Here is a 24,098-nt window from a genome sequence, read left to right on the forward strand (position 1 = left end):
TTGGGTTGAAGTCTCCATCAATGTGGATGTAGGATAGCACCACCTATCCGAACCACGGGAAAAACATCCGTGTCTCCAATTGCGTTTGAATTCTCCAAACCCTTCTCTTTACATTCTTGCAAGTTGCATGCTTTACATTCCGCTGCTCATATACTCTTTGCATGCTTGCTTGATATGTATTGTGTGTGTTGAAATTGTGCCTAAACTCCACTTAAACCGAAAAAGCTTAAAAATTGCAACTTTAGCACTAAGTGTCTAATCACCCCCCCTCTAGACACATCTACTTCTAGATCCTAAAAGATGCATTCGCATCTTATTCTTCCAGTAGGGATATTCAGTTCCATCGAAGACGGGGCAAGTAGCGGAGACTTTAATTATCCCTGTAGTTGACATAGCTAAAACTCCACGTGGTTAAACCGAATCAGACAGAACAAGGGAGTACCTTGCTTTGATACCAATTGAATGTGCTAGTGATCGACTAGAGGGGGGTGAATAGGCGATTTTTATGAAAGTCTTAAAAACATGGAAGTTTCGAAGACAAACGATAGAAATAAACCTATTACCATGCAGCGGAAGGTAGACTACACTAGGCAAGCCATAGTCAAGTATTCAATGAAGTGAAAGCACAATGACTAATAGCAGCTAGGTAGTAAAGATTAGGTAGGAAGATATTGTGAAGCCAATCAGAACAAGCAGTCACTCAGTGAAGACAAAAGATAATGCAATCATGCAATGACTTCACAAGGACCAACAGTAAGTAAAGGGAAGGGAAGGATGAAACCAGTGACTCGTTGAAGATAATGATTTGTTGGACCAGTTCCAGTTGTTGTGACAACTGTACGTCTGGTTGGGGAGGCTGAGATTCAACTCAGAAGACCTCGTCTTCACCTTATTCCCCTTGAGCTAAGGACACCCAGTCCTCGCCCAATCACTCTCGCAAGTCTTCAAGGTGGACTTCCAAACCTTCACAGACTTCGTTCACCGGCGATCGACAATGACTCTTGGATGCTCAGAACGCGACGCCTAACCAGCTGGAGGATTCACAGTCCTCAAGTGTAATAAGTCTTCAGATCACACAGACAGGAAGACTTAAGTGATGCCTAACACTCTTTGGCTCTGGGTGGTTAGGGCTTTATCCTCGCAAGGAATTCTCTCTCAAAGGCTTCGAGGTGGGTTGCTCTCAAACGACAAAAGCCGTACTCTAACTCTGAGAAACCAACCGTTTATGGTTGTAGGGGGTGGGCTATTTATAGCCACTAGCCAACACGACCTGATTTTTCCGAAATGACCCTGGGTCACTAAGGAACTGACACGTGTTCCAACGGCCAGATTTCAAACACACACGACAACTTTACTTGGGCTACAAGCAAAGCTGACTTATCCAACTCTGGACAAGATTTGCTCTCATAGTCTTCACTCGAAGACATAGGATTTTGGTTAGGCATCACTTCAGTCATTCTGACTGGTTCTCTTGGACCCCACTTAACAGTACGGTGGTTCCTAAGACTCAACAAAGAAGAAAAAGAACGACGAAAGAACTAAGTCTTCGCACTCCATAGTCTTCATGCGATGTCTTCTCATGTCATAGTCTTCAATGTGAATGTCTTCACATACCACCTTTGACTTCAATGTCTTCATACATTTTTAGGGGTCATCTCTGGTAGGAAAACCGAATCAATGAGGGACTTCTACCTGTGTTATCCTGCAATTCTCACAAACACATTAGTCCCTCAACTAGGTTTGTCGTCAATACTCCAAAACCAACTAGGGGTGCCAGAAGTATTAGACCCAGACACGGCGCACAATTATCGTGGCGCTCCGAAGTCAAATTCCGCATTAATGTATTCACACTTAGAGTGTAAGTCTTCATTAGTTGAAGATATACGTTACTTCGTGTGTTTGCACATCTAAGTCATCAACATGCACAAGTGTTAGGATGTGTCCATGATCACAGGACATTTGAGGATTCCAAGATATTTAGCTCACACCGCAACTTGCAAAACCTTTTCTCATCCAAGGGCTTTGTGAAAATATCTGCCAGTTGCTCTTCAGTGCTGACATGAATGATATCAATATCTTCCTTCATGACATGATCTCTGAGAAAGTGATGACGGATCTGAATGTGCTTTGTCTTCGAATGCTGAACTGGGTTGTTGGCGATCTTGATGGCGCTTTCATTGTCAATGAGTAAGTGCATCTAGTGCCACCCCTAGTTGGTTTTGGAGTATTGACTACAAACCTAGTTGAGGGACTAATGTGTTTGTGAGAATTGCAGGATAACACAGGTAGAAGTCCCTCATTGATTCGGTTTTCCTACCGGAGATGACCCCTAAAAATGTATGAAGACATTGAAGACAAAGGTGGTATGTGAAGATATTCACATTGAATAATATGACAAGAGAAGACATCGCGTGAAGACTATGGAGCGCGAAGACTTAGTTGTTTCATTGTTTCCTTTTCTTCTTTGTTGAGTCATAGGAACCACCGTACTGTTAAGTGGGGTCCCAGTGAACCAGTCAGAATAACTGAAGTGATGCCTAACCAAAATCCTATGTCTTCGAGCAAAGACAATGAGAGCAAATCTTATCCAAAGCTGGATAAGTCAGCTTTGCTTGTAGCCCAAGTAAAGTTGTCGTGTGTGTTTGAAATCTGACCGTTGGAACATGTGTCAGTTCCTTAGTGACCCAGGGTCATTTCAGACAAATCAGGTCGGGTTGCCTAGTGGCTATAAATAGCCCACCCCTTACACCATAAATTGGTTGGATGCTCAGAGTTAGTGCACGACTTTTGTCGTTTGAGAGCAACCCACCTTGAAGCCTTTGAGAGAGATTCCTTGCGAGGATAAAGCCCTAACCACCCAGAGCCAAAGAGTGTTAGGCATCACTTAAGTCTTCCTGTCTGTGTGATCTGAAGACTTATTACACTTGAGGACTGTGAATCCTCCAGCCGGTTAGCCATCGCGTTCTGAGCATCCAAGAGTCATTGTGGATCGCCGGTGAACGAAGTCTGTGAAGGTTTGGAAGTCTACCTTGAATACTTGCAAGAGTGATTGGGCGAGGACTGGGTGTCCTTAGCTCAAGGGGAATAAGGTGAAGACGAGGTCTACTGAGTTGAATCTCAGCCTCCCCAACCAGACGTACAGTTGTCACAGCAACTGGAACTGGTCCAACAAATCATTGTCTTCAACGAGTCACTGGTTTCATCCTTCCCTTCCCTTTACTTACTGTTGGGCCTTGTGAAGTCATTGCCTGTCTGCATTATCTATTTGTCCTCACTGTGAGACTGCTTGTTCTGTTTGGCTTCATACTATCTTCCATCCTGATCCATACTGCCTAGCTGCTATTAGTCTTTGTGCTTTCACTTCATTGAATACTTGACTATGGCTTTCCTAGTGTAGTCTACCTTCCGCTGCATGTTAATAGGTTCATTTCTATCGTTTGTCTTCGAAACTTCCATGTTTTGAAGACTTTCATAAAAATCGCCTATTCACCCCCCCTCTAGTCGATCACTAGCACTTTCAACGGCGATTTACAATATTGGGCCTTAAGCCGCCTCCAGGACTTAGGCCTTCTATAAGATTTAAGAAACTATCGTCTTGAATGTTTATTGGGCTTCCTTCATGACCCGCCATTGGGGCTGACCCGACCCCTCCTGGGCGGGTCATAACTGATATTTATATCCCCAACATTAGGCCCCAGGTTGACTTCGAACTTTGTTCTTTGTCAATCTTCAATACTTAGACAAAATCCATCCTCTTATCCTCGCAGAGGTTTTTGTAACCCGCCATGACGTCATTTCTGGAAAACACGAAAAACTTTTATGATGTCATCTCCCAACGGATCTTCATCTTTAATGCCTTCCGAGAATCGAGGCGTCCATCTAGTTAGATAACCATTATTCGGCTCTTCCTCGATTTTTGCGCCTGTCTGTTCACCTTTTCCCTTATAAATAGGCATGCCCCGGCCTTTTCTCATTCTTCTCTCTTCTTCATCTCCTTCCTCTCGCAACCCTCCTGTCGCTCGAGCTCCACCATCGCCACAGCGCTCATCGTCGTCCTCAAGCTCGGCCGCTGCATCACCCTGATTCTGTCTAGAGAACGGCGGCGATCCTCCGCAGCAACTCCGCACCCATAAGATCTCACCTTCTCACCCCCATAGATCTACATTAGGGTTCAGGAGGGTTCCTTCTTGTGTTCTTCGCTGTTCGTCGTTGATTTGTTGCAACTTCTCTTACCGCACCCTCTTTTGATCTAAAAGTAGTGCAGAACTTAAGCGGTAGCTGTTTCTCATCCATTTTAAATGTTAGTAGATCCCTTTCCTTTGCACAGATATCTTCTTAGAGCTGATGAACTCATCTGGGCTATATTTTTAGGTCTAGGAATTTTTTTCATTTTAAACGGCCATTTGATCCATATTAATATCCAGAAGCTTAAGAAACCTGTTTGTCTCCATACTTAACCAATTTCTGCTGCTGGTATTTCTCAAATGCCTTGAGTCATGGCGGCTTACTGTGCCGGCTTACCTTTCCTTATATGACATTAGCCCTTAATTAAGCCGCCATTACTCCTCTGTATCATCTTGTACTTTCATCATACTTATTGAATTGAGCCGGCATGTTACTTTCCTTTCAGCGTGTTTTTGAACACCATGCCATCCAAAACGTCGACTTTCCACAACTGGGTTCCCTCAACCGTGACTGAGGAACGTTTGAAGGAGTTCTTCTCCATAGGATTTTTGCCAGGAAAAAATGTCATGTCTTACCGTGCACCTGACCCGGACGAAGAACGGCCCAATCCACAAAATGGTGAAGTCATTGTCTTTATTGACCACATGAACCGTGGCTTTTCACCGCCCGGCTCAAAGTTCTTCAGAGATGTCCTCCATTTCTTCAAACTCCACCCTCAAGATATCGGGCCCAACTCCATATCCAATATCTGCAACTTCCAAGTACTCTGTGAGGGGTACCTTCAGGAAGAGCCGATCGTGGAACTGTTTAGAGAATACTTTTATCTGAACCGGCAGAACGAGTGCACCAACGACCTTAGCTTGGAGCTTGGAGGCATCTCAATTCAGCGTCGGCAGGGTGCTGTCTTCCCCCTCATAGTCTTGCCGAGTCATCCAAAAGACTGGAATCAGACTTGGTTCTATTGTCAAGATACTTCACCCGCAAACGAGAAGCCACTGCCGGGTTATCGCACCGAGCATCTTGACTCCAAATTCGTGCTCCCTGACAAGCTTACTGTTGTCGAAAGCAAGAAGCTGATCCCATCAATAAAAAGGATTAATGCCTTATTAGGGAACGGTTTAACCGGAGTTGACCTGACCCGCTGCTTGATCTCATGGCGGGTTATCCCTCTAAGCCATCGATCAAAATTGATGTACGAGTATGGTGGAGGCCCAGATGACTCTGTTTGTCACAGCTCTGTTCAACGGAGGAAGATATTGTTTCAATGTCAAGCCTTCTGGTGAATGGAAAATATGAAGACTGCAGTATCGTTGGGTTAAACCCCTTCTGCAAGCTTAACCCGGTGCCAGAAGTAAGGAAACTTTGATCTCTTTCCTTTGTATTTTTTCCCAATCGTATTGTTTAATACTTGTCTGACCTTTCATCTTGTTTTTACTGTTTGCAGGGCAAATCTGATTTCTGGAAAGTTAAATATGACCATGAAGCTACCAAGAAAGCGAGAGTCGCCGCCATAACCGCCAAGAAAATGACCCGGAGGTCCAAAAAGAAGAAGAAGAGCACCGCTGAAGACTTGATGAAGCTTGACGATACTTCTGAGTCGGAGGTAGCCCTTGAATCCCGTCAACTTTTTAATAATCTTATTGACACTGTTCATTACCAGGATGACACTGGGGCCAGTCAGGCCGTGGAAGAAGAGGTAACTATTTCCTCCGACTCAGCCCATTTGCCAAGACAGAAACTTCGAGTCATAACCCGGAAAGTAAGGTTTTCACACCCTTTGGCTTATCTGGACCCTCACTTTCTTTTGAAAAAGCAGCAACATGAGAGCCGCCCTCAAGCCCGGACCGAAGACGAACCGCCTGCTATTCTTCAATAGACTCCTCAAAAATGCCATAATGAGGTTTATTTCTTTGTCTTTGACTTTCGCTTAATGGATCTCCTCCCTTGCATTACTTACTTTGTTTTATCTTTGCAGGAGGTGTCTCGCTCTTCTGGCGACTCGTCCCAGACCCAATTTCCGGCCTTCAATACTGCCCCTAGGTACGGAAAAATCCTCTTTCTTCCGTGTTTTTTAAATTTTCTCTTTATACCGACAGTCCTATAATATTTCACTTAGTGGTCAAGCCAAGTCTAAGAAGGCCAAGGTGACTAAGCCGGTGGAAGACCCGCCAATCCTTGCATCTGAACCGGCAAGGCCACCTTCTCCATTAACTAAAGCTCCAGAAGACCCGCCTGTCAATGATGAAGTAAATCCTCCTGAGCCGTCAGTTGATGATACCACCGTGAATCCTTCCGCAACTGGACCATGAAGCTCGGTCAACCCGCCATCACCGTCTGCACAAGATGTTTTGATCACTGGGAGCCGCTTTTTGAGCCGGGGAATCCCACCGCATTGGCTCGTCACACGGCGAAACAAGAGGCGTTGGAGAAACAGAAAGTGTGTTTTGATGTTTCACATTATGACCATCTGAATGCCAACGACATTTTATCCGGTTATCTCAGCCATGTGCACTCCAGCCGTGACTCAGATATCGAAATGGTCAAGCAGTTGCAGCCGAAATATGAGGTATGTTCTTCCGGCTTAGTTATATTCCACCAGCCCCCAACTCTTCAGATTATGAGAAAACCGGAATGATCTGTAGACTTTTATGATATAGACTGACTTTTACCTTTGAGATTTTCTTGGAGTTCAATAAAATGGAACAAAGCTTCACCTGTAGTCCCCAAGGGCCGGTTCATTTGACCATAAATGAGCTGGTACTTTGAATTTTCATAATCGTCTTGCACCGTATCCAAAAAACATTGTAATACGGCTTAACCTTGAGAAATTTGCTCAATAGCATACATAAGCCCCCAAGTGCCAAGTGCTGTTACTTTGTAAAGTACTTGGGACTTGAAGTATGTTGTAGAGTCATAAAAACTTGTTTTGGCATACATTAGCCCCCAAGTGTCAAGTGGTTTTGCAGGGCAAAGTACTTGAGACTTGAATCTTTAACTCTTGAACCTTAATTGAAATCTGGACTCATCTGGGTATGTTTTGCAGAACGCCTTATCTGAACTGAGCTCGCAATTAACTGATGCGAAGACCCGGCTGGCGGATCAGGAGGCAGAAATCAAGTCTGCTGACTCCAAACTGCAAGTAAGTCTCTCTGAGATGGAAAAATTAAAAACCAGCTTTACTGCCAAGAAGAAAACCTGGGATGAAGATAAAACGCTTCTGACAGAACGTGCCGAGAAGGCTGAAGCAGCCCTTGAAGAGGTTACGGCAAAGCTGACCGGTTTAAAGAACCGGGTGTCACAAATGGTGTTCGCCATCTTTGGTAAGCCATCTAAAATGACCTTTTTACCTTCTTTTGACCCGAACCGCAAGCCGCTAGCTGACTCTTCGCGTTCAAAACATATGCAGGCCCTCGAAGCAAGAATCTGAGTCAAGACCACGTGATTAAGCTGAAGGCAGTCTATACCTTAGTAGAGTAGTTGTACATTGGCGCACAACGAGCACTCACCGCTATCTCTCCTGCCAATCAAGGACCCAACCGGCTCAGCGATGTTTTAAAGAAGCTGTCAATCTTGCCCACCAGGTTCCAAGAAGTCAAGAGCTCCTGTGCCAGAGCCGGAGCTTTGACTGCCCTGAGCCGCTATAAGGCTTCGATGCCAGATCTAGACCTGGTGGACGTAGCCAGAGGGTATCCTACCATGAAGGAAGAAGAATCTCCCTTTGGACAAGATGACTTCATGGCTTGTGTGCGCGGAGTTCGACCTCAGGCGACTATTCTTGGAGATAAAACCAATATCGACAAGTAATAGCCGGGTTTTGATGTGGAAAATAAGAAGATGGCAACTCCCTCGTACAAGGTGACAGATCTGATCCCGCCTGTTCGTGAACATACATTTGCTCCGGAAGTTGACCCGGCTAGCCTGATTGACGAAGAAGCTGAATTTATTGCCGTGAACGGCTTTGATTGGTCAAAACCCAGCTTCCAATCAGCAGAGGGCGGTGAACCGGCGAGGGAGGAGTGATGCCCATCTTCATGGGCTTGTAAAAGCCTTGTAATAGATTAGTTTTGAAAACACCGTATATTCTGCACATGCCATCGCGCATAAGACATCGTGTGTTATTCTGTGCTTGCTGATGTTAATATATGCATCATATTTACGGTTGTCCCTACAATAGTTCAACTCTGTTCCTGCAGATAAAAAGGAAAAAACTGGCTTGGAGGCTTAGTACCAAACGGGTCAGAACACCCGGTTTATAGCCAATATCTTTATCATAGTAAAAAGCAGAACCAGATGTAAGAAGAAAACAAGACTGAAATAACCTTTGATTAATACAGAAAGCAACTGTTTATAAACAATAGCCACACCTGTAACTTCGATCTCCGGACTACCAATTTAAATGACCCGGGTGATGAAGTTGATAATCCAGTCTTTTTGAGAAGTCAATGCTTTTGAATACTTAATGAGTATTATGCCCTGGCGGCTTGTTGTCAAATAATCCAACCGGTGCAAAGCATGCTGATTATTTGCAAAATTGGGACAACTAAAACCAATAAAGCAAAAATTGGTGGTAAACAAAATTAACCTTGTAAATAAAGGTTGGGGGTTTCTGATTCGAATACGACCGGTAAACCGGACCAAAGGGGTTAAGCTAAGGTTCGAATACGACCATATAGCCCCCAATGGATTTGGTGTCACGCCGATCAAGAGGGTACCGACATCTATGTTCCCTTTGGTTCGAATACGACCTATGTTTGAACAGGAAGCCCCCAAATGACCTTGAGAGGTTTTTAACAACCCTGATTCGAATACGATCCAAGTTGGACCCAAAAGGGGTTAAGCTGTGATTCGGATACGATCAAGAAGCCCCCTAGTGAGTTTGGCTTTGAGCCGATCAAAAGGGTTACGACAGTTATGTTCTCTTTGGTTCGAATACGACCTATGTTTGAACAGGAAGCCCTCAAGTGACCAGATAGTTGCAGCTAGATTCGAATACGATCATAAGCCGGACTAAAAAAGGTGAGACTTGATTCAGATATGATCAGCTCCTTAATAGTCATTTGAAAAATAGTAGTAAAAAATAATAAAGATGCATAATCTTTATGAAAAGAAAAGAGACCAATGGTCCTGCTTTATAACTTATCATAATATATACAACCTCAAAGTATGTACATGCTGAGAGCCGGTGGCTCAGGTGTAGTATTGCCGGAGTTGAGCAATGTTCCACGGCCGGCGGGTCTCCTCTTCCGACTTATGTGAGTCTTTGTGCTCTCGAACGTCAATGAGGTAATAAGACCCGTTGTTTAAGTTCTTCCTGAACACAAAGGGTCCTTCCCAAGGTAGGGATAACTTGTGTGCATCTGACAGATCCTGGATGAGCCGGAGCACCAGGTCACCTTCTTGAAAAGTCCTGGACATAACCCGGCGGCTGTGATAACGGCACAGGTCCTGTTGATAAATTGCTGATCGAGCCGCTGCTAAATCTCTTTCCTCATCTAATAGGTCAAGTGCATCCTGTCTGGCTTGTTCATTATTAGCTTCAACATAAGCCGCCACACGGGGCGAGTCATGACGGATGTCACTAGGCAATACTGCTTCTGCTCCATAAACCATGAAGAAAGGTGTATAACCTGTAGACCTGTTAGGGGTGGTGTTGATACTCCACAACACCGAGGGTAACTCCTCTACCCAACACCCAGGCGTTCGCTGTAAGGGAACCATAAGACGGGGCTTGAGACCTTTTAAGATTTCCTGATTTGCTCTCTCAGCTTGACCATTGGATTGAGGATGAGCTACAGAAGAAACATCAAGCCGAATATGCTCACATTGACAAAAATCCTCCATAGCCCCTTGGGATAGATTAGTGCCATTGTCAGTGATAATGTTGTGTGGAAAACCAAAATGGAAGATCACCTTTTTCATGAACTGAACCGCCGTGGCCGCATCACACTTACTCACCGGCTCTGCCTCAACCCACTTTGTGAATTTGTCAACTGCCACTAGAAGATGTGTCTTTTTATCCTTAGACCTTTTGAAAGGTCCAACCATGTCAAGCCCCCAGACCACAAACGGCCAAGATCCTCCGCATCTACTGACCAGATCCTCCGCATCAGCGTGAGGCGTTAACCAGTAAAAACCGTGACGAAAAGCCTTGGCCACCAAAGATTTTGACCCGGCATGATGACCACAATCGCCTTCATGGATCTCACGAAGTATTTCTTGGCCTTCTTCAGGAGAAACACACCGCTGAAACGCTCCAGAGACGCTGCGATGGTATAGTTCTCCGTCAGAAATCGTCATTGACTTAGACCACGGGGTTATCTGTTGAGCCAGGGTCTCATCCGCTAGCTACTCTCCCCGGGTCATGTAAGCCAAGAACGGCAATGTCCAATCTGGGATGACATGAAGAGCCGCCACCAACTGTGCCTCCGGGTCAGGAATGGCTAGATCTTCTTCTGTGGGTAACTTAACCGTCGGGTTATGCAAAACATCCAAAAAGGTGTTAGGTGGCACCGGCTTATGCTGAGATCCCAACCGGCTTAGAGCATCAACCGCTTCGTTCTTCCTACGGTTAATGTGTTCCACCTGATATCCTTCAAAATGTCCTGCAACAGCATCAACTTCACGGTGATAAGCCGCCATGAGAGGGTCTTTGGAATCCCACTTGCCTGATACCCGTTGAGACACTAAATCTGAGTCGCCAAGACACCGGACCCGGCTCAGGCTCATCTCTTTGGCCACTCGAATACCATGGAGCAAGGCTTCATATTCTGCTGCGTTGTTAGTGCAAGGAAACATCAGCCGCAACACATAACAAAATTTGTCACCTCGAGGGGAGGTTAAAATAACTCCAGCCCCTAAGCCTTCCAACTATCTGGACCCATCAAAATGAATAGTCCAATATGTGTTGTCTGGTTTCTCCTCCGGCATCTGCATCTCTGTCCATTCATTCATAAAGTCAACCAGCGCCTGAGACTTGATCGCAGTACGTGGCACATACTTCAATCCATGAGATCCAAGTTCAATGGCCCACTTGGCGACTCGTCCATTGGCCTCTCTATTTTGGATGATGTCCCCCAAAGGTGCAGAGCTAACTACAGTGATCGGGTGACCCTGAAAGTAATGCTTGAGCTTTCAGCTTGCCATGAACACCCCATACAAGAGCTTCTGCCAATGTGGATATCTTTTTTTAGATTCGATCAGTACCTCACTGACGTAATAAACCGGCCGTTGAACCGGATGTTCCTTGCCAACCTCTTTGCGCTCCACCACAATTGCCACACTAACAGCCCATGAGTTAGCGGCTACGTACAACAATAGTGGCTCTTTCTCAATTGGAGCAGCAAGAACCGGTGGCTCAACAAGCTGTTTCTTCAGATCCTCAAAAGCAGAGTTCGCAGCATCACTCCAAACAAAATCATCTGTTTTCTTCATCATCTGATACAAAGGCATCGCCTTCTCCCCTAACCGGCTTATGAACCGGCTTAAAGCAGCCACACGACCCACCAACTGTTGAACGTCATTGATGCATGTTGGTTTGGCCAGGGATGTAATTGCCTTAATCTTCTCCGGGTTAGCTTCAATACCTCGGTTGGACATCAAAAAACCCAAGAGCTTGCCGGCTGGGACTCCAAAAACACACTTAGCTGGGTTAAGCATCATTTTGTAGACCTGGAGGTTATCGAAGGTCTCTTTCAGATCTGTGACCAAGGTTTCCTCTTTCCTGGACTTTACCACTATATTGTCCACATAAGCATGAACATTACGCCCAATCTGATTGTGAAGACAATTCTGCACACACCGCTGATAAGTCGCCTGGGCACTCTTAAGCCCAAAAGGCATAGACACATAGCAGAAAGCTCCAAACGGAGTGATAAAAGCTATCTTCTCCTGATCTTTGACTACCATCTTGATCTGATGATAACCTGAATAAGCATCCAAAAAACTCAAACGTGCGCAACCCGCCGTAGCATCGATGATCTGATCAATACGGGGGAGAGCAAAAGGGTCAGCCGGACAAGCCTTGTTTAAATCGGTGTAATCTACACGCATACGCCAGGTGCCGTTCTTTTTGAGTACAAGCACCAGGTTGGCTAACCACTCTGGGTGAAAGACTTCCACAATGAACCCGGCTGCCAAGAGCCGGGCCACCTCTTCTCCAATGGCCTTGCGCCTTTCCTCGTTGAACCGCCGGAGAAACTGTCTAACCGGTTTACTTTGGATCAATATTGAGAGTGTGCTCAGCGAGTTCCCTCGGGACACCCGGCATGTCGGAAGGTTTCCATGCAAAGATGTCCCGGTTCTCACGGATAAACTCGATGAGCGTGCTTTCCTATTTTGGATCCAAGTTGGCACCAATGATGAACTGCTTGGATGAGTCGCCAGGCACAAAGTCAACCATCTTGGTGTCGTCAGCTGATTTGAATTTCAACACCGGCTCATGCTCCGTTGTTGGTTTCTTTGAAGACGTCATATCTGCCAGGTCAACATGATCTTTATAAAACTTTAACTCCTCTCTTGCACAAATAGACTCAGCATATGCAGCATCACCTTCTTCACACTCCAAGGCTATTTTACGGCTTCCATGTACTGTAATGGTACCCTTATAACCCGACATCTTGAGCTGCAAATACACATAACACGGCCGAGCCATGAACTTGGCATAAGCCGGCCGTCCAAACAGAGCATGATATGGGCTTTTGATCTTAACCACCTCAAAGGTTAATTTTTCTGCTATGGAGTCATATTCATCCCCAAAGGCTACTTCCAGTTCAATCTTACCAACTAGGTATGCTGACTTGTCAGGTACCACACCGTGAAAAACAATGTTGGATTGCTTAAGACTCTTATCAGTCAACCCCATCCGACGGAACGTCTCATAGTAGAGGATATTGATGCTGCTGCCTCCATCCATGAGCACTTTAGTGAATTTATACCCACAACCTGAGGCGCCACTACCAAGGCCAAGTGACCCAGATTATCAAACCGGGGTGGATGATCCTCTTTGCTCCACACAATAGGCTGTTCTGACCAACGTAAGTAACGTGGAATCGCCGGATCAACGGTGTTGACGGCCCTCTTGTGAAGCTTCTGGTCCCTCTTACATAAACTAGTGGTGAACACATGGTATTGCCCACTATTCAACTGTTTTGGATTGCTCTGATATCTGGACTATTGCTGCTGATTACCTTGGCTGGGTTGTGGGTTATATCCTCCTTGGTTACCTAGATGGCCCTGACCATGAAATCCTCCTCCACCTGAACCGGCGCCTGGGCCATGGAAACCGCCCCCACCTGAACCGCCACCTGGGTCGTGACCTCCATCAAATGCATTTGAATTTTTAAACGCCTTCATGATTGTACAATCCTTCCACAGGTGGGTGGCTGGCTTCTCCCGAGTGCCGTGCCTTGGACAAGGTTCATTCAATAGTTGCTCAAGGGTGGGGCCTGACCCGCCCGACCGAGGGGGTAGCCTGCCCTTGCGCCGTTGATTGCCGCCCTACACATTAGTGTTAGCGACTGTCGGGTGGTAGGTGCGACATATGCCAACGGGTGGCTTATCATTGTGGGAGCCAGTAAGACGTCGCCGGTGCCTGGAAGCGGGATGAGGCGAAGACATGCACGCCGGTGAATCTTACCCAGCTTCGGGGCTCTCCGAGGAGATAACACCCCTACTGCTGCTCTGCGGGGTCTCCGCATGATCACTAGATGAACGCGTGGCTACAAGATGCTCCTTGAGCTGTTTGGCGAGAGGAAGAAGAAGGGCACGGCTAGCTCTCTTCTCCTCTCTATGTCGTGTCTAAAACTAGCTCAGATCAACCCTTTGCATGGGTGCCCCGGGGGGTTTATATGGGCTCACCCCCCTGGGGGTACAATGGTAATCCGGCTGGGCGTGGGCCCCAGCCGTCTGTGTCTACGCTCGCCGGCTTCTGCGCCGGCTGCTGGGGCCCGCCGGCTGGTGGGTCCTGCCGGCTGCCGGCTCCTTGGTCGACAGGAAGGCCCCACTGTCTAGGGCCTTGTCGGTGGCTGGTTACTGTTGCCTCAACCTGGTGACAAGGGCTTCGCCGAGGTGGGCGTGGCTACAGTGCCACCGCCCGGCGGGCGATCGCTGTAGCCTCACCGCGTCTTGTCTCCTTAATGGGGCGTCTCCTTCGAGGGAGGGGGCAAGCCGGCTGCGGGGAGCCGGCCCCGTCTCGGGTCGACTGGGGGAGGCCTGGCCGCCTTCGGGTGTCTCTCTGCCTAAAGGGGCCCACCGCCCGTGGGCCGCGCTGGCAGCCCGTCGTGGGTGACATCAGGTTCAACATGGCAACAGTGCCACGCCGGACGGGTCATGGCCACCCCGTACGGCGCACTGTGCCAGGCATATTCTGGGATTCGGGGGTGGCAGGCTTTAGTGTAGCCATGCCCCGTCACATCGATGTTATGTGGATGCAGACTTCGAGGGTACGATCTTGACCGCTTTGTGGGAGCCGGCCTCTTGGGGTCGGCCTTCTCGTGGCCGGCTTCTTGGAGCCGGCCCTCCCGCGGCTTTCTTCATGAGGGCTAAAGCCGGGCCGCCTTCCGATAGTCGGCCTGGGAGACAGCCGCAAGGGGAAGGCGGCCCCACGTCTTGGATTCTTGAGGGCCGGATCGGCTCGTAACTTTTTTCAGAAGGGCCAGGGGGAGCCGGCTAGGCTACCCGTGGTCATTTACTCCGACAGTAGTCCCCGAAGCTGATCGAGCTTCGAGGCTGACAAAGGGACGAGAAGCTTGGTCAGCTTCCTATCCTGAGGAGCCGGCTTTGCTTATGCGTGCCGTCTTCGGAAAGCTCCGTTTCTCGTAGGCGGGAACATGGGTCGGCTTGCGAGCTGACCGTGCGCCATCCCGCGAGCCACGTGGCAAGGAAACCCTGCCAACGCACGCGGGCGATGGGACGCCGCCGCAGGCCCGCGCCCGCCACTCCTAGGCCTCGGCCCGAGCGCGGATCTTCTGCGGCCCACACGGACCGCTCGCCTTCCCGTGGCGGTTTTATTACGCCATCAGGGCGCAATAACCGCGGGACGTGGGTGAGTGGGCACAGTTGATCCCACGTTCCCCCACACCACGCCTCCTCGGCTCCGCAGCGCGGGTCTATAAGTAGGGGGAGGAGGGGGAGCGGCAGAGGCTCGCACGCTCTCCCTCGCTCTGCCCCTTCTCACCTTCCTACTTCTTCCCTTCGCCTCCGCAGCGACCCATTGCCGCGCCGCTCCGCCGTCGGACCTCTCGGTTCCTTTTGTCCCGCCGTAGCGGGGTTGTGCGCGTCTCCGCCGTCGCGTCGTCTTGTTCCTCGCCGCATCGTTCCCATGGCATTGTCAAGCTCGTGGGATGGCTCCAACGTCCACGAGGACCACGTTGAGTTCCTCCGCCGGACACGGCGTCTGCCGGGCGAGAACTACGTGCGGGTTCGTCAGGCGCCGGCGAGGGAGATTTCACCGGCACCGGAGGAGGGCGAGCGGGTAATCTTCCGCTCGCACTGCCTGCGCAGCTTCGGCCTCCCGGCGAGCGGATTCCTTCGCGCTTTTCTTGAATTCTACCACCTCCAGCCGCATCACCTCACGCCCAATGCGGTGATGCTGCTGTCGGCTTTCGTCACCTTGTGCGAGGGCTTTCTTGGGGTTCTCCCCACTGTCGAGCTCTGGGGAGAATTCTTCTAGAGCAAGCTCGGCACCGTCGTCGCGGGCGTGCCCGCCCCCTGCGGAGCCTTCATTGCCATGAGGCGGACGGGCGAGAACAATCCGTTCCCGCCCATCCTGCTGATCCAGTCGGTGAAGCTCTGGCAGAAGTCCTACTTTTACGTGTAGAACGTCGCCCAGCAAGGCGACTACGTCAACCTGCCGGCTTACGTAGCCGGCCCGCCGGCTGGGAGGCAACCCTCGTGGAGCTACCGGGCCAGGTCGTTGTCTCAGGCCGGGAACGCAGCCGTCTCCCGGCTCCGGGTGATGATCCAGTCGGAGGGATTGACCGGGGCCGACCTGGTGGCCGCCTTCGTGGAGCGCCGAGTACTTCCGCTCCAAGGCCGGCCTCACATGATTTGCCAGATGAGCGGCCACTTCGACCCATGCCGGCTGAGCACTAGGGAGATGCCTCATGCCGAGGTGTCTTACATGGTGAACTACATCTCCAACTGCAAGCTCGCCGAGGATTAGCGATACGGCAAGGGGTCGTATTCTCGCGCCAACCCTCCGCCTGCCGTAAGTTTTTCTTCTGTTCTTCCTTTTGTAGCCGGCCTCATGATGGCCGACTTCTGATCAATTGTTTTGCCCTCAGCAGAACCCACTTCTTCCGCTGACGGCCAGGGCCGCAGGGGTAGAGCGCCACCTCCTCCCCGACCGCACGGTGGACGACGTCGATGATCCGGACCTGGGAGCGGCCGCCATGGAAGATGCCATCGTGAGGGAAGGCGACGAGGCAGGAGGCGCGGGTCTCGGGGCCGGCCTCGAGGACTGGGCGGACGATGACGAGGTCGAAGCCGCCCCGCACCGCCAGCCGGCGCTTGATCATCAAGGCGCGGGCCCGTCTGCCGCGCCGGCTGCCCGGGGCGGCGCGCAGAAACGCCGGGCCGCGTCGACCTTCTTCGGCAGCCGGCCGAAGAAATCCAAGGGTTCCACGGCGGCGACCAAGCGGGATGAGGCGGCCGTGAAGGCGGTCCGCTTTCGCATCCGGTGAAACAGCCGCAGGCGATCTCGGCGTAAGTCGTCAAATGTCTTGTAATTTTTTTGTTGTCCTTTTTGATTGAGGCTCTTCTAAACCTTTCTTTGCTCGCCGGGCAGGGCACCGCTTTCCCTCGAGCGAGGTCTTGGCGGCTCCATAGTCGGGCTGACTGGAGGGTCCTCAGGCTCCCGCTGCGTGGATCCCCGCGCCGACCTCATGGAGGCCACGGAGCGGAATGCACGGGAGGCGTGGGAGGAGCGGGAGGCGGCGGAGTGAAGGACCACCCAGGCGGCGAAGGAGCAGGCCGACGCGGCAGCCAAGGCCCGGCCGGAGGCGGCAGCCGCGGAGACGGAGGCGGAGGCCTCGCACAACCAGCGTCCGCTGCTCGTCGTTCCCCTCCATGTCGTGGCCCTCGACATCCCCGTGCCCCCGTCGGAGGAGGTCGACCAAGACCCGCCGGTGATGGAGAGGAGGGAGGACCACGTGGTCTTCGTGGAGGAGGCGCCGCAGTCGGCGCCGACTGGAGCGGGCCAAAGCGGCCAACCAACCGCGGCGCCAGAGCAGCCGGCTGGGGGCGAGCCGGAGGCAGGGGCCGGCCTCGAGGTGCAGCCGGCATTTTGCCGACGCGCAGGGGGAGGTACCTCCGCGCCGGAGCCGCACCGAGCTGCGGGCGCCAGCCAGACGGCGGAGGCCCTGGAGGCGGCCAGCGCCAGCACGTCCGAGTGGACGCCCAGTGAGGGGACGGTCGAGCTGAACACGGCGGCCCAGGAGGTCCGCAACCGGCTTCAAGCCCAGGCCGCTTCGCTGCAGCGATACACCCAAGAGTTCCTCGCGACGCGGGCCGTCATCTGGGTAAGCCCTCTGGCCTTGGTTGTTTTGCTCTTTTCATTTCTTCCGTGGGGGCGCGTCAGCGCACCCACTGGGAGTAGTTCTCGAGTCCCAAGTCGGCTGCTGAGCAGGCGGCTTGGAACTTACTAGGTCTTGACAACTATCTAATCCTCGCCTCTTGTCTGATCTTCCAGGAGTATCATAACCTCCGCGCTGCTGCCTTCAACTCCCAGGCTTAGGAGCTGGGCCGGAATAACGAGGACCTAACCAGCAGCCGGAGTGCGTGCTTTGTCTCGTTCATCTCCTGTGGGGACGCGTCAGCGCACCCACTGGGTGTAGTCCCCGAGATTCGGTCCGACTTCGGAGCAGTCGGGTTGGATCTTCCCTGAAGACTTCTTCCTTATTGATTTTTCCTTCGTCTTCATGCTTGCAGGAGCCAATGCCGACTTGAGGGGGCAGCTCAGCGGGGCCTAGGCCGCCCTTCGCGCCAAGGAAGCCGAGTACAACGCCTTGGTCCTGGAGCGTGACTGCCTGGCCAAGAAGTTGGCCGACCAGGAGGAGAGCCACAAGGAGGCCGTAAAGAAGGCGCAGGACAGCGAGGACGCCCTTAAGGCTGAGTTCGAGACCGAAGCGGCGGGCTGGGCTGAGGCAAAACAAGCGCTGAGCGAGGGCTTCGGACGGATTGAGGATCTGATCGATGGTAAGCCGCCTTCCTCACTCGTTGCTTGCCCCTTTCCCCCTGATTTGTGTTCTGACTTGTGCTGCTTTTTGTTCTTTGTGCAGACTACTTCCCCGGCTACTCCGTCTTTGCCACCCAGACCATCGAGGCCCACCGCGAGGCGCGCCGGCAGGCGGGGGCTGAAATTGCGCCGGACGCGAGCCAGACGCTTGAGGAGCAACTCTTGGCGGTCCAAGCCCGGCTGCAGCCTGCTCACCGCATGCTCCGCCGCTTCCAGCGTGCCGGGGCGCAGGTGTTGGCCGCCCTCTGGCCAGGCGAATCGATTCCCCGCACCCCGAGTCAGACGGCCGACTGGCTGGAGGTTGCGATTGGCCGCTTCGAGGCCTGGAAGGCATCGGCGGCCCAGCTTGGAGCTGGGCGGGCGCTGGAGTTCGTCCGAGCCTGGTATCCCGGGCTGAACCTGGACCAGCTGCGCACCTGGCGGCTGGAGGCCGACGAGGAGATGGAGGAGGTGCGGCCGGCTATCGCTCAGCGTGCCTCGACGATCGCCGAGTGCACTGACATCAGCGTCTTTTCTCCTGAAATAAATGACGACGGTGTTGCCCAGCCGGAGGAATGGCTTGGGCTGGACCCGGCAGCGGGTGAGGACTCGGCGGAGGAGATCGCTTCCAGCGATGAAGGTGAAGACGACGAAGAAGAGGAAGAAGACGTCGAGCCGGCCGATGAAGCGGCCAGCCAGCCCCAGCCTAACCGTGCCTCCAGCAATGAGGCGCGTGCTAGCGCGCCCTCTGCGGGAGGTGGTGATCATGCCGAGGTTCGCCAGCCGGCCACTCCTCCAGCCGGCACTGCCGTCTCTACCGACCTGCCCGACTCGCCAGTCGCTCCCTTGGCTTAATCTGCCGTCCTCGCTTTTCCTGCTTGTTACTCTTTGAACAATTCTTGTTAAACTTGCGCAGTTCCACCCACCGGGGGTGTATTCAAACTATGTTGAATGCTGGCCTTTCGAAGGCCTTTTGTGTAAATATGATCGTGTATGTGTTTGGCTTCCATTCGCGTATGCTTTTTATCTTTAGGCTGTTTCCTTTGCCACCTTCCCCTAGCTGCTGCCTTCCCAATCGGCAGCTGCTCTGCAGCCTGCGCCTAAGGAAGGACTTGGCTATTATTATTTTTTATTGGGGAAGGCAAGTACTCGAGCTTTCTTAGATTGAAGCAAGGTGAATGGAAGCCGGCCGGCCGGCTACTCTGGTAGTCGGTCGGTGGTGGGAGAAAAACCGGCTTTTGTTATATTAGTCCGTTAGTCCCTAGCCGTTTTTCGTGTGGGCGTCCTTTCCTGCCTTTAACTCTTGCCAGCCGGACAGCCGGTTCTTCGAACTGCGACTTTTGGCAAGAGAAGGCTTGGGTGCCGGCACACTACTTGTCTGACCGCGGGTAGGACTTCTAATATAACTCAAGGCGGCCAGTCCCCAGGCCGACTAGTCGAACCCGGTGCCGGACGAAAAAAGTGAATGTAATGACATGATCATAAGCATGATACTCTTCATTTATAGATAAAAGATGGCAGTCCCCGAGCTCTCCTCGGGGGGCCTATTGTCTCGTACTTAGTACAAAAGTTAGCGTGATACATACTGCATTTCAACTGTAAAATCTTCGGAGGAGGTTGGCGTTCCATGGTCGTTCCGACTCTTTGCCAGAGTCGTCTCTCTTTCGTGCCTTCGGCTTCTCTGCGTCGATCAGGTAGTAGGAGTCATTTCCCAGTGCTCTGCTGATTACGAAGGGGCCTTCCCAAGGGGCCGAGAGCTTGTGCTGGCCGACTGTTCGCTGGATCAGCCGGAGCACGAGGTCACCTTCTTGGAAAGATGTTGGTCTGACCTTCCGGCTGTGGTAGCGGCGCAAGCCCTGCTGGTAGATGGCGGACCGGCTGAGGGCTAACAGCCGGCTTTGTTCTAGCAGGTCGACACCGTCTTCTCGTGCTTCCTTGGCCTGTGCCTCTGTGTACATGGTTACCCGAGGCGAGTCGAACTCGATGTCGGTTGGGATGACCGCCTCGGCACCATACACGAGGAAGAAAGGAGTGAAGCCGGTTGACTTGTTTGGGGTAGTGCGCAGACTCCAGAGGACGGCCAGTAGCTCATCGAGCCAACAGCCGGCCGAACGTTCCAGTGGTACGACCAGTTGGGGCTGATGCCGGAAAGGATGAGGCCGTTGGCTCGCTCGACTTGGTTGTTTGACTGCGGGTGGGCAACGGACACTAAGTCCAACCGGATGCCCTGCGTCGCGCAGAAACGTGCTAATTCTCCCTTGGCGAAATTCATGCCGTTGTCGATGATGATGATGTGTGGCACACCGTAGCGGGTTGTTATATCTGCGATGAATGTCACGGCAGTCGGCCCATTCAGCTTCTTGATCGGCTTTGCCTCGATCCATTTGGTGAATTTGTCCATGGCGACAAGCAGATGTGTCATGCCGCCGTGCGCCGTCTTGAATGGGCCCACCATGTCCAGTCCCCAAACGGCGAAGGGCCAAGTGAGGGGAATGGTCTTGAGTGCCGAAGCCGGCATGTGTTGCTTGGAGCTGAAGACTTGGCACCCTTTGCAATGTTTAACTAACTCCTTGGCGTCATCCAAAGCCGTTGGCCAAAAGAACCCATGGCGGAAAGCTTTGGCGACGAGTGATCTTGAGGCCGCATGGTGGCCGCATTCTCCTTGGTGGATGTCTCTGAGGATTGCAATGCCCTTATCTTGCTCGACACATCGCTGGAAGATTCCAGTGACACTGCGCCTGATGAGCTCTCTGTTGACGATTGTGTATGCTCCGGCTCGGCGTTGGACTTGTCTTGCCTCTGTTTCGTCAGCCGGCAGATCTTGGTTTATTAGGAAGTTGAGGATGGACTGAGCCCATGATGGAGCTATGACTTCTTCTATTGCCAACACAGCTACTGCAACCAGGGCGGGCGGGCTGGGTGGTGAAATGCTGGAGTCGGCCGCCGCCTGTTGTGTTGGTGCAGTCTCCGGGCCGACTACCGCAGTCCCCGAGCCGGGTGTGGCAGTCCCCGGGTCGGGCGTAACTACGGAAGTCCCTGAGCCGCCTACTGACGTCCCCGGGCCGACTATTGAAGTCCCCGGGTCACCTGCTTGGTTCTTCGAGCCGGACCCGGCCGCGTCGGGGTCAGGTGGCACGAAGATGGAATCGGACTCCGGAGACGGCTTGATAGACGGCTTGAGGAGGCGTTGCAGAGAGACACCGGTTGGTATTGCCTGCCGGGTGGAGCCTATTCGAGCCAGGGTATCAGCTGGCTCGTTGTCGGCTCGTGGTACGTGGAGGAACTCGCATCCTTCAAAGTACTCGCTGATCTGCTGAACGAGGAAGCGGTAGCTTGCCATATTTGCGTCCTTGGCGTCCCAGTCGCCGGATGATTGCTGGACCACCAAGTCTGAGTCGCCGTAACATAGGATCCGGCGTATGCCGAGCTCTTTGGCAAGCCGGAGCCCGTGTATGAGCGCCTCGTACTCGGCCACGTTGTTGGAGGCGGCAAAGTGAATTTGCAGCGTGTATCTGAGCTTGTCGCCTTTGGGAGAGGTGAGGATGACGCCGCCTCCCAAGCCGGTGCGCATCTTGGACCCGTCAAAGTGCATGCGCCAATGAGTGGAGTCGGGAGCTGGCGGTAGGTACTGGGTCTCGGCCCAGTCGACGAGGAAGTCGGCCAATGCTCGGAACTTGATGGCGGTGCGAGGCTGGTAGAAGATCGTGTAGGGGGCCAGCTCGATGGCCCATTTCGCCACCCGGCCGGATGCGTCCCGGCTGCCTATGATCTCGGCAAGCGGGGCGGTGCATACGACCGTGATGGGGTGCTCTTGGAAGTAGGGCTTCAGCTTCTTGGCGGCGAAGTACACGCCATAGCACATCTTCTGGTAGTGCGGGTAGTTCTGCTTCGAGGTAGACAGCACCTCGCTCAAATAGTACACCGGCCTCTGGACCGGCTGGGCTCGGCCCTCTTCTGGGCGCTGGATTACGATGACGGTGCTGACCACCCGGCTGGTTGCAGCAATGTAGAGGAGCATGGGCTCTTTCTCAGTCGGCGCCGCCAGGACTAGCGGCGTGGCCAGCATCTTCTTCCGCTCGTGAAAAGCTTGGTCAGCTCGGTCGTTCCACTCGAAGTGAGTGGTCTTCTTCATGAGGCGGTAGAGGGGGAGAGCTTTCTCTCCGAGCCAGATGATGAAGCGGTTCAGGGAGGCCAAGCACCCGGTGAACATCTGGACGTCTCAAAGTTTGGTGGGGATCGCCATTCTCTCAATGGCCTTGATCTTTATCGGGTTGCATTCGATGCCACGGTCGGAGACTAGGAAGCCTAGGAGCTAGCCGGCTGGCACTTCGAACATGCATTTCTCGGCGTTGAGCTTGATCTGGAACCGGCGCAGGTTCTCAAATGTTTCCTTGAGGTCCTCCAACAAGGTGTCGCGCTTCTCCGTCTTCACCACAATGTCGTCTACGTAGACGTAGGCATTTCTGCCGAGCTGCTTGAGGAGGTACTTCTGCATGCAACGCTGAAAAGTGGACCGGCATTTCTTAGTCAGGTAGCAGAAAGCTCCGAATGGCGTGATGAAGGCGGTCTTCAGGCAGTCGGCCGGATCTAGCTTTATCTGGTGGTATCCTGAGTAAGCATCCAAGAAACTCAACAGCTCACATCCGGCTGTGGAGTCTATCACTTGATCAATCCTTGGCAGGGCAAAGGGATCTTTGGGGCAGGCCTTGTTGAGGCTCGTGTAGTCTATGCACATGCGCCACTTGTTGTTCTTCTTTAGCACGAGGACCGGGTTGGCGAGCCACTCTGGAAAGAAAACCTCCATAATGAAGCCGGCTGCCAGAAGCCAGGCTATCTCCTCTCCCACAATCCTTCTTTTCTCCTCCGACAGTCGGCGGAGGGGTTGTTTGACTGGTTTTGCGCGTTCTCGGACGTGTAGCTTGTGCTCGGCGAATTCCTTCGGAACACCCGGCATGTCCTTAGGTGACCATGCAAAGATATCTCGATTCTCACGGAGGAAGTCGGCGAGCTCGCCTTCCTATTTGCTGTTTAGGTTTGCCCCGATGACAGCAAACCTTTCTGGGTGCTCGGGGTCAAGAGGTATCTTCTTCGTCTCCTTGGCCGGCTGGAAAGATCCTTGGACATCACACTCCTTGGGATCGGAGGACAAGGCTGACTGTTTGCTGGCCATGGCCACGACTCGGTCCAACATCTTCTTTTCTTCGGCAATCACAAGGGACTCGGCCAGCCAGCTGCTGGCTGCAGCGCACTCGGAAGATTTCTTGTAAGCGCCGGCTATGGTGATGATGCCCTTGGCGCTCGGCATCTTCATCTTGAGGTAAGCATAGTGGGGAACCGCCATGAACCTGGCCAAGGCAGGACGGCAGAGCAATGCATGGTAGGGGCTCTCCAGGTCCACCACTTCAAACCAGATCGCTTCTCGGCGGAAATGATCCTTGTCCCCAAAGAGAACATCAATCTTGATCTTGCCAATGGGGGCGCAGGACAGGCCAGGTACAATGCCATGGAACACAGTCCGAGTAGGCATGAGTTGCTTTGCCTTGACGTCCAGCTTCTCAGGGTGTCACGGCACAAGATGTTGATGCTGCTCCCGCCGTCTATCAGTACTTGGGAGAAACGGGCGGCGCGTCTGTCCGTTGCAAGGGTGGCATCCAAAACCAACGCATAAGATCCGGGAGATGGCATCACCTCTGGGTGGTCG

The sequence above is a fragment of the Triticum urartu genome, chromosome 5 (genome assembly GCF_003073215.2).
Source record: "Triticum urartu cultivar G1812 chromosome 5, Tu2.1, whole genome shotgun sequence".
Taxonomy (NCBI): domain Eukaryota; kingdom Viridiplantae; phylum Streptophyta; class Magnoliopsida; order Poales; family Poaceae; genus Triticum; species Triticum urartu.